This window comes from Alligator sinensis, unplaced genomic scaffold, assembly GCF_000455745.1.
Source record: "Alligator sinensis unplaced genomic scaffold, ASM45574v1 scaffold135_1, whole genome shotgun sequence".
NCBI classification, from domain to species: domain Eukaryota; kingdom Metazoa; phylum Chordata; order Crocodylia; family Alligatoridae; genus Alligator; species Alligator sinensis.
In genome coordinates this window covers 329322-342122 of record NW_005842293.1, presented here as the reverse complement: position 1 = coordinate 342122, position 12801 = coordinate 329322, and the positions used below count along the sequence as shown (strand labels likewise).

Sequence of the window (12801 nt, the reverse complement as noted above, 5' to 3'; positions counted from 1 at the left end):
CCTGGCTGTCTCTGCCAATATCCCCCTGCCTCCCTGCCCACTCCCCAGCACCACTCCAGGACATGCACATGCTTGTAATGAAAACCTTTATTCACCTCACACTCCTTTCCCCCTCCCTCCTCAACACATAGAGCCCCTCCACCACCCTCCCCATCTGCCAACAATAGAAATCTCTCCTCCCAAACTGAAAACTATATACAGCAGTCTCTGAGTCCCTAAGTGGGGAGCTGTGAGGTGGGGGTGCTCAGAGTGCAGAGCCTGGCTGCAGGCAGCCAGCACCCTGGCTGTGGATCGTTCCCCCTGGGGGCCATGGTGCATATCAGGGGCTCCTGTAGGTGGGAGGCAGCAGAGGCCTTTCTCCGAGGCCCAGGTGGGGCCTTGGCTGGCAGGTTGCTTCTGGATAAGCTCCACATGGTGCTGCTCCAGGGCCTCCAGCCAGGACCTGTGCACCTGTTGTGCCTGGTCCTGTGCTTCCTCCTGGGTGGTCTCCTGGGCAATGTCCTTGTCCCACCAGGCCAGCTCCTGTGCCTCCTGTGCTTGCTGCTGTGCCACCCAGTTCTCAACTCCTGTCACCAGCCACTGGAACACAAGGGTCCAGTCCCTGGTGCACTGCTGGTGCAGCTGGCACATCTTGGCAGCTTCAGCTGTGGGTGGTAATGACCCTGCTCTGAAAGGCAGGGCCTGCAGCCTCTCTCCCACATCCAGATGTTGACCCTACAGAGGCAAGAGATAGAAGGCATTTGTGCGAGTTTGCAACATTGCAGAGATAAGGTGCTCTGCACCAGGGGCCCTGTGCTGCCCAGGCTCAGATTGGAGGTCAGCTGTGCATGGGTGACTAGGGACCATAGTAAGCCGTCTGAGTAGGGCTGGACCCAGGTGGCTGCCAGTTGAGCCTCCCAGCTGTGCTTGCTCTCCTGGGGCCAGTGGGCTGCTGGGTGCTGAGCACAGGCAGCCTGCCTCCCTTGTCCCCTTTTCAGGATGGGCTGGGCCAGGCCAGGCTGCTGGCAGTACCTGCTGCTACAGGTCCATCCCTCCTCCCTACACACTTCCCCACAGTCCAACCTCTCTGCTGCACTGTTGCCCAGCCCGTGGCACCTGGGCTTGGGGTGCATGGGGTTCCCAGAAAACTGGGGTGAGAGGCTAGCTGTGCCCCTGCCCTCCTTGCAGAGGGCTTCTCCAGGGAGGTGCCAGGGGGCAAGCTCCCCCCTGCACCACCACTGAGCCCTGACCATGCCCCTGCAGCATGTGCCCCATGCAGCATGTGATGATCTGTCTGTGCAGGCAGAGGGGTGCCCAAGCCATTGCACCCTGCTGCTGCTGATCCTGCTGGTGCCCTGGGCATGCCTGTGCTCTCAGTTTGGGACCCTGAGTTGCGCAGGGAGCAAGCCCAGGCTGACCTGCAAACTCTACCGCTGCCTGGAGGGCTACCTGTTGCAGCACTACACTCACTGCCAAGAAGGACATCGCTGCCAGCATCAACACCTCCCTTGGCATGTGAGAGGCCTGTGCCCACCCAGCTGTGGGGACATGGGCTGCTCAATAAAATTCTGAACTGCGTCCTACCTCTCTGTATGCTGTAGGAGAGGAAACTGGAGCCATGGGAGTCTGGGTGCCCCGAGCAGCGAGTGGGGGCAGGGCCTGGGGGCAGGGACCGGAACTGCTCTCCCCCCTCTCCTCACCACTCCCTGCTAAGTAGGTATTCCTCCCTCCCCCAGTGGAGGACTTACCACACGTCTGGGGCTGGCAATACTGGTGGCTTGGTGTGGGGCTCCTCATCGGCGACAGCAGCCATCTGCATCTGGTGTCCATGGCCTGTGGTGAGGAGCAGCCTGGTGCCCAGCCAGGGCTCCAGCTAGAGGACAGGATGAGCAGAGGCTGCCTGCATCCTGTCCAGGGGGGCACACAGGGCCTGGTGGGTTCCTGTATACAGTGACAGACTTGTCTAGGCTCCTGGTGTGTATGCCCCAAGACACAAAATGCCTGGAGGCTTTTACAGAGAGCATCCCAGCCCTGGAATTGGAGAAGCAGCCAGCCAGCAGCCCTGCAGCTGGGCTCTGGCTGGCCCGCTAGTGGCTGTGCAGACACAGCACTAAAGGCCCTGTGTTAATGTGCATTAACACAGCCACATGTGTGTTAGTGTGCTGTAACTAATCATGATTAAATTTGGTACTTGCTTTATGCAGATATCAAATTTAGGTATGATTAGCCTAAAATCACCATTTTAAAGTGCATTAAGGGTGCACACATATAGATGCATGCCCTTAATGCACCTTAAATCAGGCTAGTGCACATTAAATGCCCACACGTAGACACACCCATTATTACTTAAAGTCTAGTTCCTTTCTAGAGAAGTTTTTCAGCTTATTCTTGTGATTATTAGTTTTTCTAAATTCCAGTCACTAAAAGGTCAAAAAGTGTTTCAGTTCAATTATTCACCGTTTGTTGCACATATTAGGTGGCAAATCCGAAAATGAACTGGGATTGTTTCTGTTTTGTGACTGCAACTCGTTAGTTAGTAAAGTGCATTACAAATGAAAATTAATGCTAAAAATACTATGTGAAACTTTTTGTGACTTGCAAATACTTTCATGAAACCAAGGGAGCTGATATTGTCCAGATATCACAAACCAACAAAAATGGTAACAAATACAGCTGACAAATACCATGCTTACTGCTTTTATTAATATTCACTATGGGCGTGTCTACACCTGTGCTTTAATGCACAGTAGCCTATTTTACTATGCATTAAAGTGGTGCATAAAAAACCAGGTTATTACACGAATGCACAGTAAAATAGGCTACTGCGCATTAAGTGTCACCTAAAAAGCATGCACTTGCACTACTGCACATTAGGGCAGCCTAATGCGTATTAATTTAGTGCCTCAAATTGGAGGTACAACATTTAATGCGCAGTAGGACAAGCGCATTAATGCACATGTAGATGTGCCCTGTGCTATGCAGGGACAGTAGGACACCACACCCTGCTTCTGAATACCAGTAGAGAGCCCTAAATTTTTCCCCCCTTTTTTGGTATACCAGTTTTACACTGATGCAATACCATGGCAATCAGTGGCGATATAGGACTATATAACTCAGAAGTACAGAATCTGGGTCTGCATTTCCATTCCTCTGAGGTCTATTACATCAATGCAAACATGATCAAAATGTGGCTTTTTTTGCTTAAAATGTCCCTACTGCTGGGTTTATTTCTTTTTAAATGTAGATGGAGCTGAGCAAATAGTTACTCAGGAAACTTAGCCTCCTATTGTTCCCTCGGGATATCCATGAAACCATAGCACATTTATGTAATGTACCTGTAGGATTCACTCTCATTATTTTCATTTTGTCAGTTGATGGCTAAGAGTTCTTTGTACACACCAGAAACTCAAAATTCAAACTTCAGGCTGTGCTGCAGAATTCTGATTGATCAGGCTTGGCATTTTCTGGTCCCTGACAGAATGAGTATGTGGTTTGTTTCCAGCAAGAATTCTCATCTGAGCAATGAGAACATTGGTTTCCATCTCCACGCATACATGTGACCTTTTTGTTATCTGTGAACTCTGATATCATGGAAACTTGCCCTCAGTTAGTAACAGAGAATGAAATTCACCACTGTACTTTGTGCCAAAACAGTATGTATGAACTATTTACATTCTACCTCTGTTGTGGAGGCCTGTAGGGCTTGTCTACACCACCTCTAGAGCGCTGTAGGGAGTTCTGCAGTGAAGGACAACATAGTCTGTGCATGCTAAATCACAGAACAGAGATAATGTAGCCACCTTTGTGCTGCACAGGGCACGCAGCAACAAACTGTCTTGAGCATGTTTATTGTTTTGGGCCCAGTGCTATGCTAAGGCAGCTACAATTACATTGGGTTTGGATTATAGCATGCATTGAGCAAGTATCTTGTGCTACACTGTAGTGCTTCCTTATACATTGCAGAGGCAGTGTATTTTTGTCCTTAGTTTGTCTGCTGTATTGGTGTCCCAAACCTCATGCACCCTTCATTTTGCTAATCTATTGGACTGCAAGCTTGTACCCTTTCCAGTTGAGTTTGCAAATGCACTATAATGTTCTGTCCATAACTGTTGAGTAATAATCATGTGGAGTAGATGCATTTCAATAATACATGCAGTGATTCCCACATATTCCATATAATCTTCATATCCATTTAAGCCTAAAGTATTTTTGGAATCATCTGAACTGGAAGATGCAATATAAATATATTATGAGGGCTTAAAGGGAGGTAGTTGGCATGTGGGCCGTGCAGAAGGCTTAAATGTGGATGAAATTCATTCAAATAATGGGCACACAAGAGCTACAAAGATGGTGAAATCAGTTATTTACAGAGGAAATATTTGCCTAGCTGTTGTTAAACTGCAGAGGGGAATCTTTAGATTTAACTGTGCAAAATATAAGAACCAACACAACTCTATGGTTTTGGATTATAATTTGTAAAGGAAGCGTTAAGACCAAGAAGCCAAGTCTAGGACACCAAAAGCTTAACTGCTTTTGTTCTCATAATGCTAATGTCATAAAACTAATACTTGTATGTCACTGATGTTTATATATAATCTACATGATGTAATTTGAAAAAAAACAAACCTCAAAAAGTGTTAATTAATAAAAGATATCGAGTCTTATTAACGTTCATATAGTAATTACCAAAATCAGAAATCCATCTGTTAAGTAGTCAGAAAGCAAGACAAATGACTATGTTCTGTTAAACAGATTATAAAATGCCTCTGGGAGGAAAATCTAATAGCCCCAACTAAATCATGAATCAAACAACCCTCTTTACCACATGGACTACGTACTCATATGCATGCACACATGTACACACACATATACACCTCATTCTCAATCCCTTTTTCTGTACTATACAAAAAAAAGTCAGGAAAAAAGTGCTAACATCAGGCTTCTTGAGACCTGATTTAAATGTAATTGTTAACATTTTTTGCATTCAACCTTTATGGCCAAAGTTTAATATTTTACTTCCTCAAATGGCACACCAACAGCAAAAAGATGCAAGAATAGCAGACCTTATGTAAAATAACATTAAATCCAATTGCCCTTGTCCAAATGGGAATCCAATTATTTTAATCCAATTGTATAAAATTGATATCACTCTTGTCGTGGTTTGAATAATTTCTACACATTTAAAAGAGGAAACATTTTTTCATTTAATATAATTAATCCATAAGTGTTTTTGGACATACTTAGATTTCAAATGCCTGTCAAACACAGCGATACAGGCAAAATGTGTGTAAAACTGCATGCCTAGCTCACTGAAACTAACTTGTGCAGTCAGTTATGTGGCATCTTTCATCTTGAGGGCTTCAGATAGTTTTACAAAAATTTACAAATGAGTCGTTCAGCCTCTGTAGTTTGGTATTACTACAGATAGATGTATACTGAAGCACGCAGAGGTTAAAGGCCTATTTGAGACAACGCAGACGTCAAACAGGAGTCCTGATTACTTACCTTCTTTCTCCAGCTCCTAGCCACACTTCCTTCTTGGCCCTACAAATAAAATTAGCCATTCCAGATCAGAAAAATAAACTTGATTATCAGTCTGCGAATTGGAGGAGCTATTTTGTATCCTTTCTCTACAATATAACATCTATGTATCCATCACTACCATGTACTTTTATCAATCTAAACATGTAAGGAGGTCCCAATGCTTTTTTTTCCCTTCATCTAAACTTAAAGGCTAGAGAAAGACGTTACACATAAACCAGTTTAAGTGATCAGAAACTGGTTTAAACCTGTAACAGAACAGATGTTCAGTGCACATAAACCACTTTGAAAATGGCTGAAACCGGTTTGAGATAAACCTGGTCGAATGTAGTATCAGACTTAACTGATTTGGGTCAAACCAGTTTATGCAATGTCTGTCCCAGGCCACTTCCTGGTTTAAGTTAAACCAGACTCCCCCAGCATCCTGGCATATTCTCTGGGCTGGGTGGGGCACTCTGCTCTAGAGAGCTGGGCTGGCCCCTTCCCTCTGCTTCCTGGCTGCAGCTCTGGCAGACTGCAGGCATCTGCCTGGCTGCCCCCTGCTCCCCCTACTCCTCTCACCACTCCCTGCTATGCAGGGATTCCCTCCTCCTCACTGCCTTACACAGACATCTATCAGCATGCTACCACACACTGGCTATGGTCTGTGCTGTGGGAGACAAGAAAGACAGGACAGTACTGCTTAGGGCTTTCTGGAGCTAATCAGGTCAGTTAGTAGGCCTGTGCAAAGCAGCAAGTATTTGCTTAGGATTTGGATTCGTCCGATTTGGAAGGACAGTGATTCGATTCAGTGATTTGAATCACTGTCCCAATTTGATTCGGCCAATTCAGATTTGGCGATTCAGTGCCACTTTGGAGATTCAGCCATAGACTAAGCTGCCTGCCACTGGGCTGTGCTCCATGAGTGGGTGGAGCCAGGGGTGTGCTCTGGGGGGCTGGTCCCAGCTGCCCACCACCAGGATGCCCTTTGTGGGGTGGGTGAGGCCAGGGTTGATAGCCCCAGCCGGGTGGCTAGCCCCAGCCTCAGTCTGGAGTGCAGCCCTGGTTCCACACACCCCGCAGAGCGCAGCCTGGCAGCAGGGGCTTGCTGCCTGGATCACTCCTGGCTCCACCTGCCCTGCAGAGCACAGTGAAGTGAGGACTATGAGGGGCTTCAGCCACCCTAAAATTCCCCATGGTCCCTACTGCCCCCCCCACGATCCAGGTGCACGCATCCACCCTGCGCCCTGTGCTGTTTGCCCTGCCAGGGCGGGGCAAAGCCATGGCTTGTCCTGGAGGTACGGGGAGGCAGGAGTGGCTTCTGCCATTGCGTGCCACCTTTCTGAGGCAGCACAGCAACACCATCCTGTGTTCCCCTACCCTGGCTGGGTGAGCAGCAGGAGAGCATAGCCCCCACTTGCAGTGCCTTCTGCTGTCCATCCAGAGCACAACCCAGCCCAGCCCACCCTGTGCAAAACTGCGGGCACACACCTGCTCCCATGCCCTCCCAGACTGGCAGTGAGAGCTGCCGGAGCAGCCACCTGACGAGCAGCTCCCGGACTGGTGGCATGCAGTGGTGGGAGCCCCCCTGCCCAAGTCCTGTGCCCCCCACCCCGACTGGGCAAATATCTTCTGAATTGAATTAGCTACTGAAGCTTCACACAGCCCTATCAGTGGGTAATGCCTCTCTGTTCTTTCCTTGGAACAAGTTGTTTAAGAAGAGCTTGAACTAATAAGAGATCCTTTTTTTTTGCTGATGGGGTGATAAATGCTCCCTGCTACGTAACTAAATGCTATGTAGATCTCAGCTGGCTCCTTTGCTGACCAGCAAGAGGGGGACCCCTCCCAAATCAGAGCATCCTGCCGCCTAGCCACACACCCCTGAGCTCAGCACTATGGAAGGGAAGGGAGGCCTGCTCTAGTGCCCCCTGGCTTCTAGCCTGAGCCACTGAAGGCATGTGCCTGCATTTTTTCAGTTCAGAGGGGATGTCTGTACAGTTACCAACTGATTCAGCCTAGGCAGGTTAGACTAACTTGCAAAGACTGAATCAGTTCAGGCTCAGGCTTTTTGAATGTCTGTCCCTAGCCCATAGGACAAGATGAAAAATGAAAAGGGTAAAAGAATGATGTTTTTGTCCCCCCTGCTTTAGGCAGAGGTGCTAAAAAGGTGATCAGGATGTTCTATTAAAAATGTTCCACGCTTGTCTTTTAAGCACATGAAATTTCATGCATGTGAGTTTTATGGTTCTTTAAATTCAGGCACCCTGGAGACTGATGTTATGCACTGACACCCTGCAATGCCTACACTCTCAAGGACAAGCGTCCTTGCAAAAGTGCAAAATCAGCATACAATGGAAAGGGTATAGATTTGAAGGCAGACTAACTTGCAAAGAATTGTAACCTCATGCATCCAGAGGCAATTCATTAGATGTGTGTATGTTTGGATGGGAGGCGGGGGCAAGGGAGGAAGTGGTCCCAAATAAATGCGTTTTGATTTCTAAATAAGAGAAGTTTGCAGTTTGCCTGGCTGCAGAGCTTTTTGGATCAGAACCCACACTTCTCCACACATACACAGTTAACCTTTCCTAGAGTTGAGAGCAGTGGTCTCATCTAAATTAAGTTTTCGTTTTTGTTTGCATAGTTTGGCATTTCTCTTAAAATGCACATGTGATATGCAGCCATACATGTATGTATGCACACACGATTTCCCAGTCATCCTCCTCACACTTCAAATTCCATTACTAACCCTTCCTAATGAGCACAAAGCATGTTGGGAAAGCCCACCCACTACAACAAATCTCCTTGGAGTCCATGACCTTGATGTGCAGGTCTGAGGAGTCTCTCTTGTTCCACTAAATGGCATGTTGGTCAAGACTGATTATCATTCAGTGCTGCCAGGCTAGTAATGATATAATAAACATGAAACATTATACAGAGATTCGACTGTCTGTTATTTTATAACAAGCAGCACTCCACAAAGCAACAAAGCGCTTTTTTTGTGTCTCTTGGTCTTAGAAATGTTTTTTTTCTGAGAGAGGACTATGTTTCAAAGATTGAAATGTAGTTGTTGATGTTTCCATTTGGTATCAACTGGACTGTTTTCTTTTTCCAATTACTCCATTGTCTAAGACTTCTGATTAACATGTTGGCCTCTGGATGGAAGGAAGCTTAAGCTGCTATTAAATTAAACAGTCAAGCCAATTAGTCTGTGTCAATGGATTAAAAATCTTTTCTTTTTGTAATGTGAGGCAGAAAGTAAAAAATATACCTTGATGGTATTTTAATCAGAGATTAGTACATGGTGATTGTTGCCATCTGCTTCTGAATTTTTTTCATTCTCTTTTCAGTTGAGAAATGTTGAATCTAGACAGTGAATTTGGATGTAAATAAAAGGAAAAAAAAACATCTTATCAATTCGGCTTTTGAAGCTACTAAAGGCCACTTACACCTGATGTGGAAATTTCAGAACAAGAGTGTTACTAAGAAACCAAACTGAAGAGACATAAAGCCAGAGTGAGCTCTGTCTGTGTGTGTGTGTGTGTGTGTGTGTGTGTGTGAGAAAGAGAGAGAGAGAATGCATACAAGCTTGCTCTGTGTGTATTATATATATATATATTTTGTTAGTAGCTTTGCACTTCTCTATCAGAGGCCTCTTAATTAAATTTAATTTCAGAATTTGGCCCTTAGGTGCCTGAAATGCTATGACACCTTTCCAAAAAAAGGATTGTAAAAGGTATTTAGCCACTTAAGTCTCATTTCATTAAATGAAAAGCTGGCCCCGAGCACTTTTTAAAAATTGAATTGAGGCTCCTAAATCATTTGGGTACCTTACGTTTTACCCTGCCCCATCAAATACATGTATTTGCCCCTTGAAGGTATCCCTTTCAGTAGAAGAGGTGCTTTGAACTTGCAAAAGGCAGGTTTTTAGTACATGGCTAGTTTCGGCCATGAGACTACGTGTTTGGCCTCATGCCAACAAAAATAATTAATCATGAAAATAAAAATAAAAATTGTATTTAAACCCACAAAAGGAACTATGATGATCATCCTGCTATCTTTACTCACGCCTTTACTTCATCAATGAAGGGTCATGGAAGGAATACAGAATCAGCATCCGTGTGTGTCAGTGCAACAACTATGCATTAAAAATATGCAGACACAGGCTCCAATTTCAGTATAGCTGGGAAGGAGACAGAAATCAAACTCTTCCTGAACACATCTGGGGGAAAGTGATACCCTTCATGAAGCCCAGTAATGGTTTTCTTGGATTTAAAACAACCTGCTTGTAACCTCAAGTCAGCATCAGAGCACAGAATCATAGAAAATGAGGGTTGGAAGAGACCTCAGGGGGTCATCTAGTCCAACCCCCTGCTCAAAGCAAGACCCCAACTATATCATCCCAGTCAAGGCTTTGTATATTCAGGTCTTAAAAACCTCCAAGAATGGAGATGCCACAACCTCTCTGGGTAACCTGTTCCCATGCTTTAATACCCTCCTAGTGAGAGAGTTTTTCCTAATATCTAACCCAAACTTCCCTTGCTGCAGCTTGTTCTGTCATCTGCCACCACTGAGAACAGTCTAGCTCTAGCTCTGTCCACTTTTTAACAACCCTTCATGTAGTTGAAGACTGGTATTAAATTCCCCCTTCTCCAGACTAAATAAGCCCAGTTCCCTCAGCCTGTCCTCATAAGTCATGTGCCCCAGCCCCCTAACCATTTTTGTTGCCCTCCACTGGACTCTCTCCATTTGCCCACATCCTGTCTGTAATGAGGGGCCCAAAACTGGACACAGTATGTGGTCTCACCAGTGTCAGAGGGGAATAGTTCATTCCCTTGATCTGCTGGCAACCCTCCTACTAATGCAGCCCAGTATGCAGGTAGCCTTCTTTGCAACAAGGGTACACTGCTGGCTCACATTCAGGTTATTGTACATTGTAACCCCCAGGTCCTTTTCTGCAGAGCTGCTGCTTAGCCAGTCAGTCCCCACTCTGTACTGGTGCAATTCTGCTATTGTGCAGACTTATAAATGATAAATAAATAGTAGAGTTGGGTTCAAAATACACAGTTGGAATCATGGGATGCACTCAGAATATTTCAGGATTTGGAATTTTGCCTTGACCCCATTTCTAAATGCTATAAAACCAAGGTATTTTTAAAAAATCTTATTTTAGAAACAATTTGTTTCTTTTTTGATATATGCTAATTTCAAATATATATATCTTAGCAGATAACTAAAGATGAACAAAACTTCATAAAGATTAAGTTTTCAAGAAACCAAGGGGAATGTTAGTCCTGTAACACAACATGCTAAGTGTAAAATGCAGGCTGTGGTGGTAGCACAGGTTTGAGAGCAGGCAGCTCCTGAACTCTAACCCCGTGTGACCTTAGAAAAGCTATTTAATCTCTGCCTCCCTCAAGTTTCTTGCCTATAGAAAGAACGTGATAATAGTTAGCTACCTCAGAGGGGTATCAGGAAGGCTAGTTCATATTTATGGAGTGCTTTGAACAAGAACAGCTAAGGATTATCACAAAGGCGATCTAGGTTTTTCCAATGCATTCATATGAATGGGTGAACATACAACCCACTTCTGCTGGCTGAGACTGAGATCCTGCAAGGCATTTCCTCTTTGGTCAATGGCAACCCCTCACATCAATTAAGTGATGCGAAATAAGCTTTAGAGGACATTCAAGCTGGATTCCCTTGGCTCTGGTGGGAAAAATAAAAGGCAATGAGAGAAACTCAACTGAGGCTGAAATCTTCCCTCCAGAAACCTGATGCCTAGAAAAATGAGACGTATCTAATCTAGAGGAATATAGGTTTATTACACTGTACAGCTGCTAAACTGAGTCTAAGCCCACAGTGAAGAATCTGTTCTCAACCCTGTAGAATATCACATGCAACTGAAAGGCATGGAATATGTTTTTAAAAAGAGAGAGAGAGAGAGAGAGAGAAAGCTAGAGCAATTTTGTTTTTTTCCCCATTGATTTTGTAATTAGGACTGTCACGCAGGAACACTAGTAAGAAGTATTTGCTGGCTTCAGAGACTGGAATGCAGCAGATACCATTTCTACTAAGAAAGGAAAATTGAGTCTAATATTCATATAACCCACTCCTCACTCCCACACCCCAAAAATGAATGAGAAAAATGAGTAAGCATATGTTTGATCATGCTGCTTTCTGGCTCGTTGGTATGTAGTTGACCTTCTGTGCTGAGAACATGCCAAAACACTTGGGACCTAATTTTCCTTTCAGCAGTTGTTAGAATTATATTTAATAAGAGGCCTGAGAAATAAGCATACTATAATAACCAGCCTAGGAATGCTTCAAAGTGCTCTTCACACAGTGCAGCACTTCTAAATACTTTGTAGTACCTTTTGATATTCAAAAGCTGGTGAGAAGACAGGCCTTTGATTGGGAAAACATGAAAGTATTTATTTGTTTTGGTAAAAATACCATTAATCCTAAACATGTCTAGTATTATTTTAGTGTACATTTGGAAATAGTAGTATGGCATCTTCCAACAACCTGATGTAAAGCCTGGAAGAACAGCATAGTTAAGATCTTTCTAAAGGGAAGCTATCTGAAGCTTGAGCTAGTGAACAGAGCAGCAGATTGAGTGAGGACTCCTTTTTGTTCCTTGCTTTACCTCTGTTGTACTGGCTGGCTATAACTACTCTCTGATTAGACTTGCCCATCTCTAAAAATAAAAATAAAAATACCTCCTTGTTTTCTAGGGCATTGAGGCAGTGGCAGAGTGGTTAAGGCATCTTGTTAGGGCCACATCACTCCCCTGTGTGCCCTAACTATACTAACCAAATGGGCCAGTCAGCTTAGGTAGGCCTTCAACTTGGACTTCATATGGGTGATGAGATGCTTAATAAAGACTAGGTGTCAAAATACATGAACTGCATGCCAAAGTATATTGTAATTTGTTGTGTGACCATAGGCAAGTCACCAGATCTCCCAGGTCCATAAAATATAGATAATAAGCAGCATTTGTAACTTGGGGTTGTAAAAAAAGTGAAAGTTGACATGAAAATGCAAAGTGTTGCCAGTATTCATTGGTTTGTACAGTGTATTGTTATAAGTTGTTTTGTTTTGCTCTACAAAAAGTATTATAGGTTTCACTACTCAGTGCTTCCTTTTGTCCTCTCCTCCCCGATTTAACAAAATGGCACATCTTTGACCCCAGTCTGTACTATACCAAATTTTTACATTTGATCTTCTCTGTAACTGTCCCATTGCCCAGTAAATCCAGTTAACAGAGCAGAACACAAAGCAGAATGATGAGTGGGGACAGGG

General features: G+C 44.6%; 1 pseudogene; it reads right to left on the bottom strand.

Annotated features, from left to right (window-relative positions):
• Window positions 1–206: 206 nt before the first annotated feature.
• Window positions 207–1792, bottom strand: LOC112551015 (annotated as a pseudogene).
• Between the last annotated feature and the right edge of the window lie 11009 nt (window positions 1793–12801).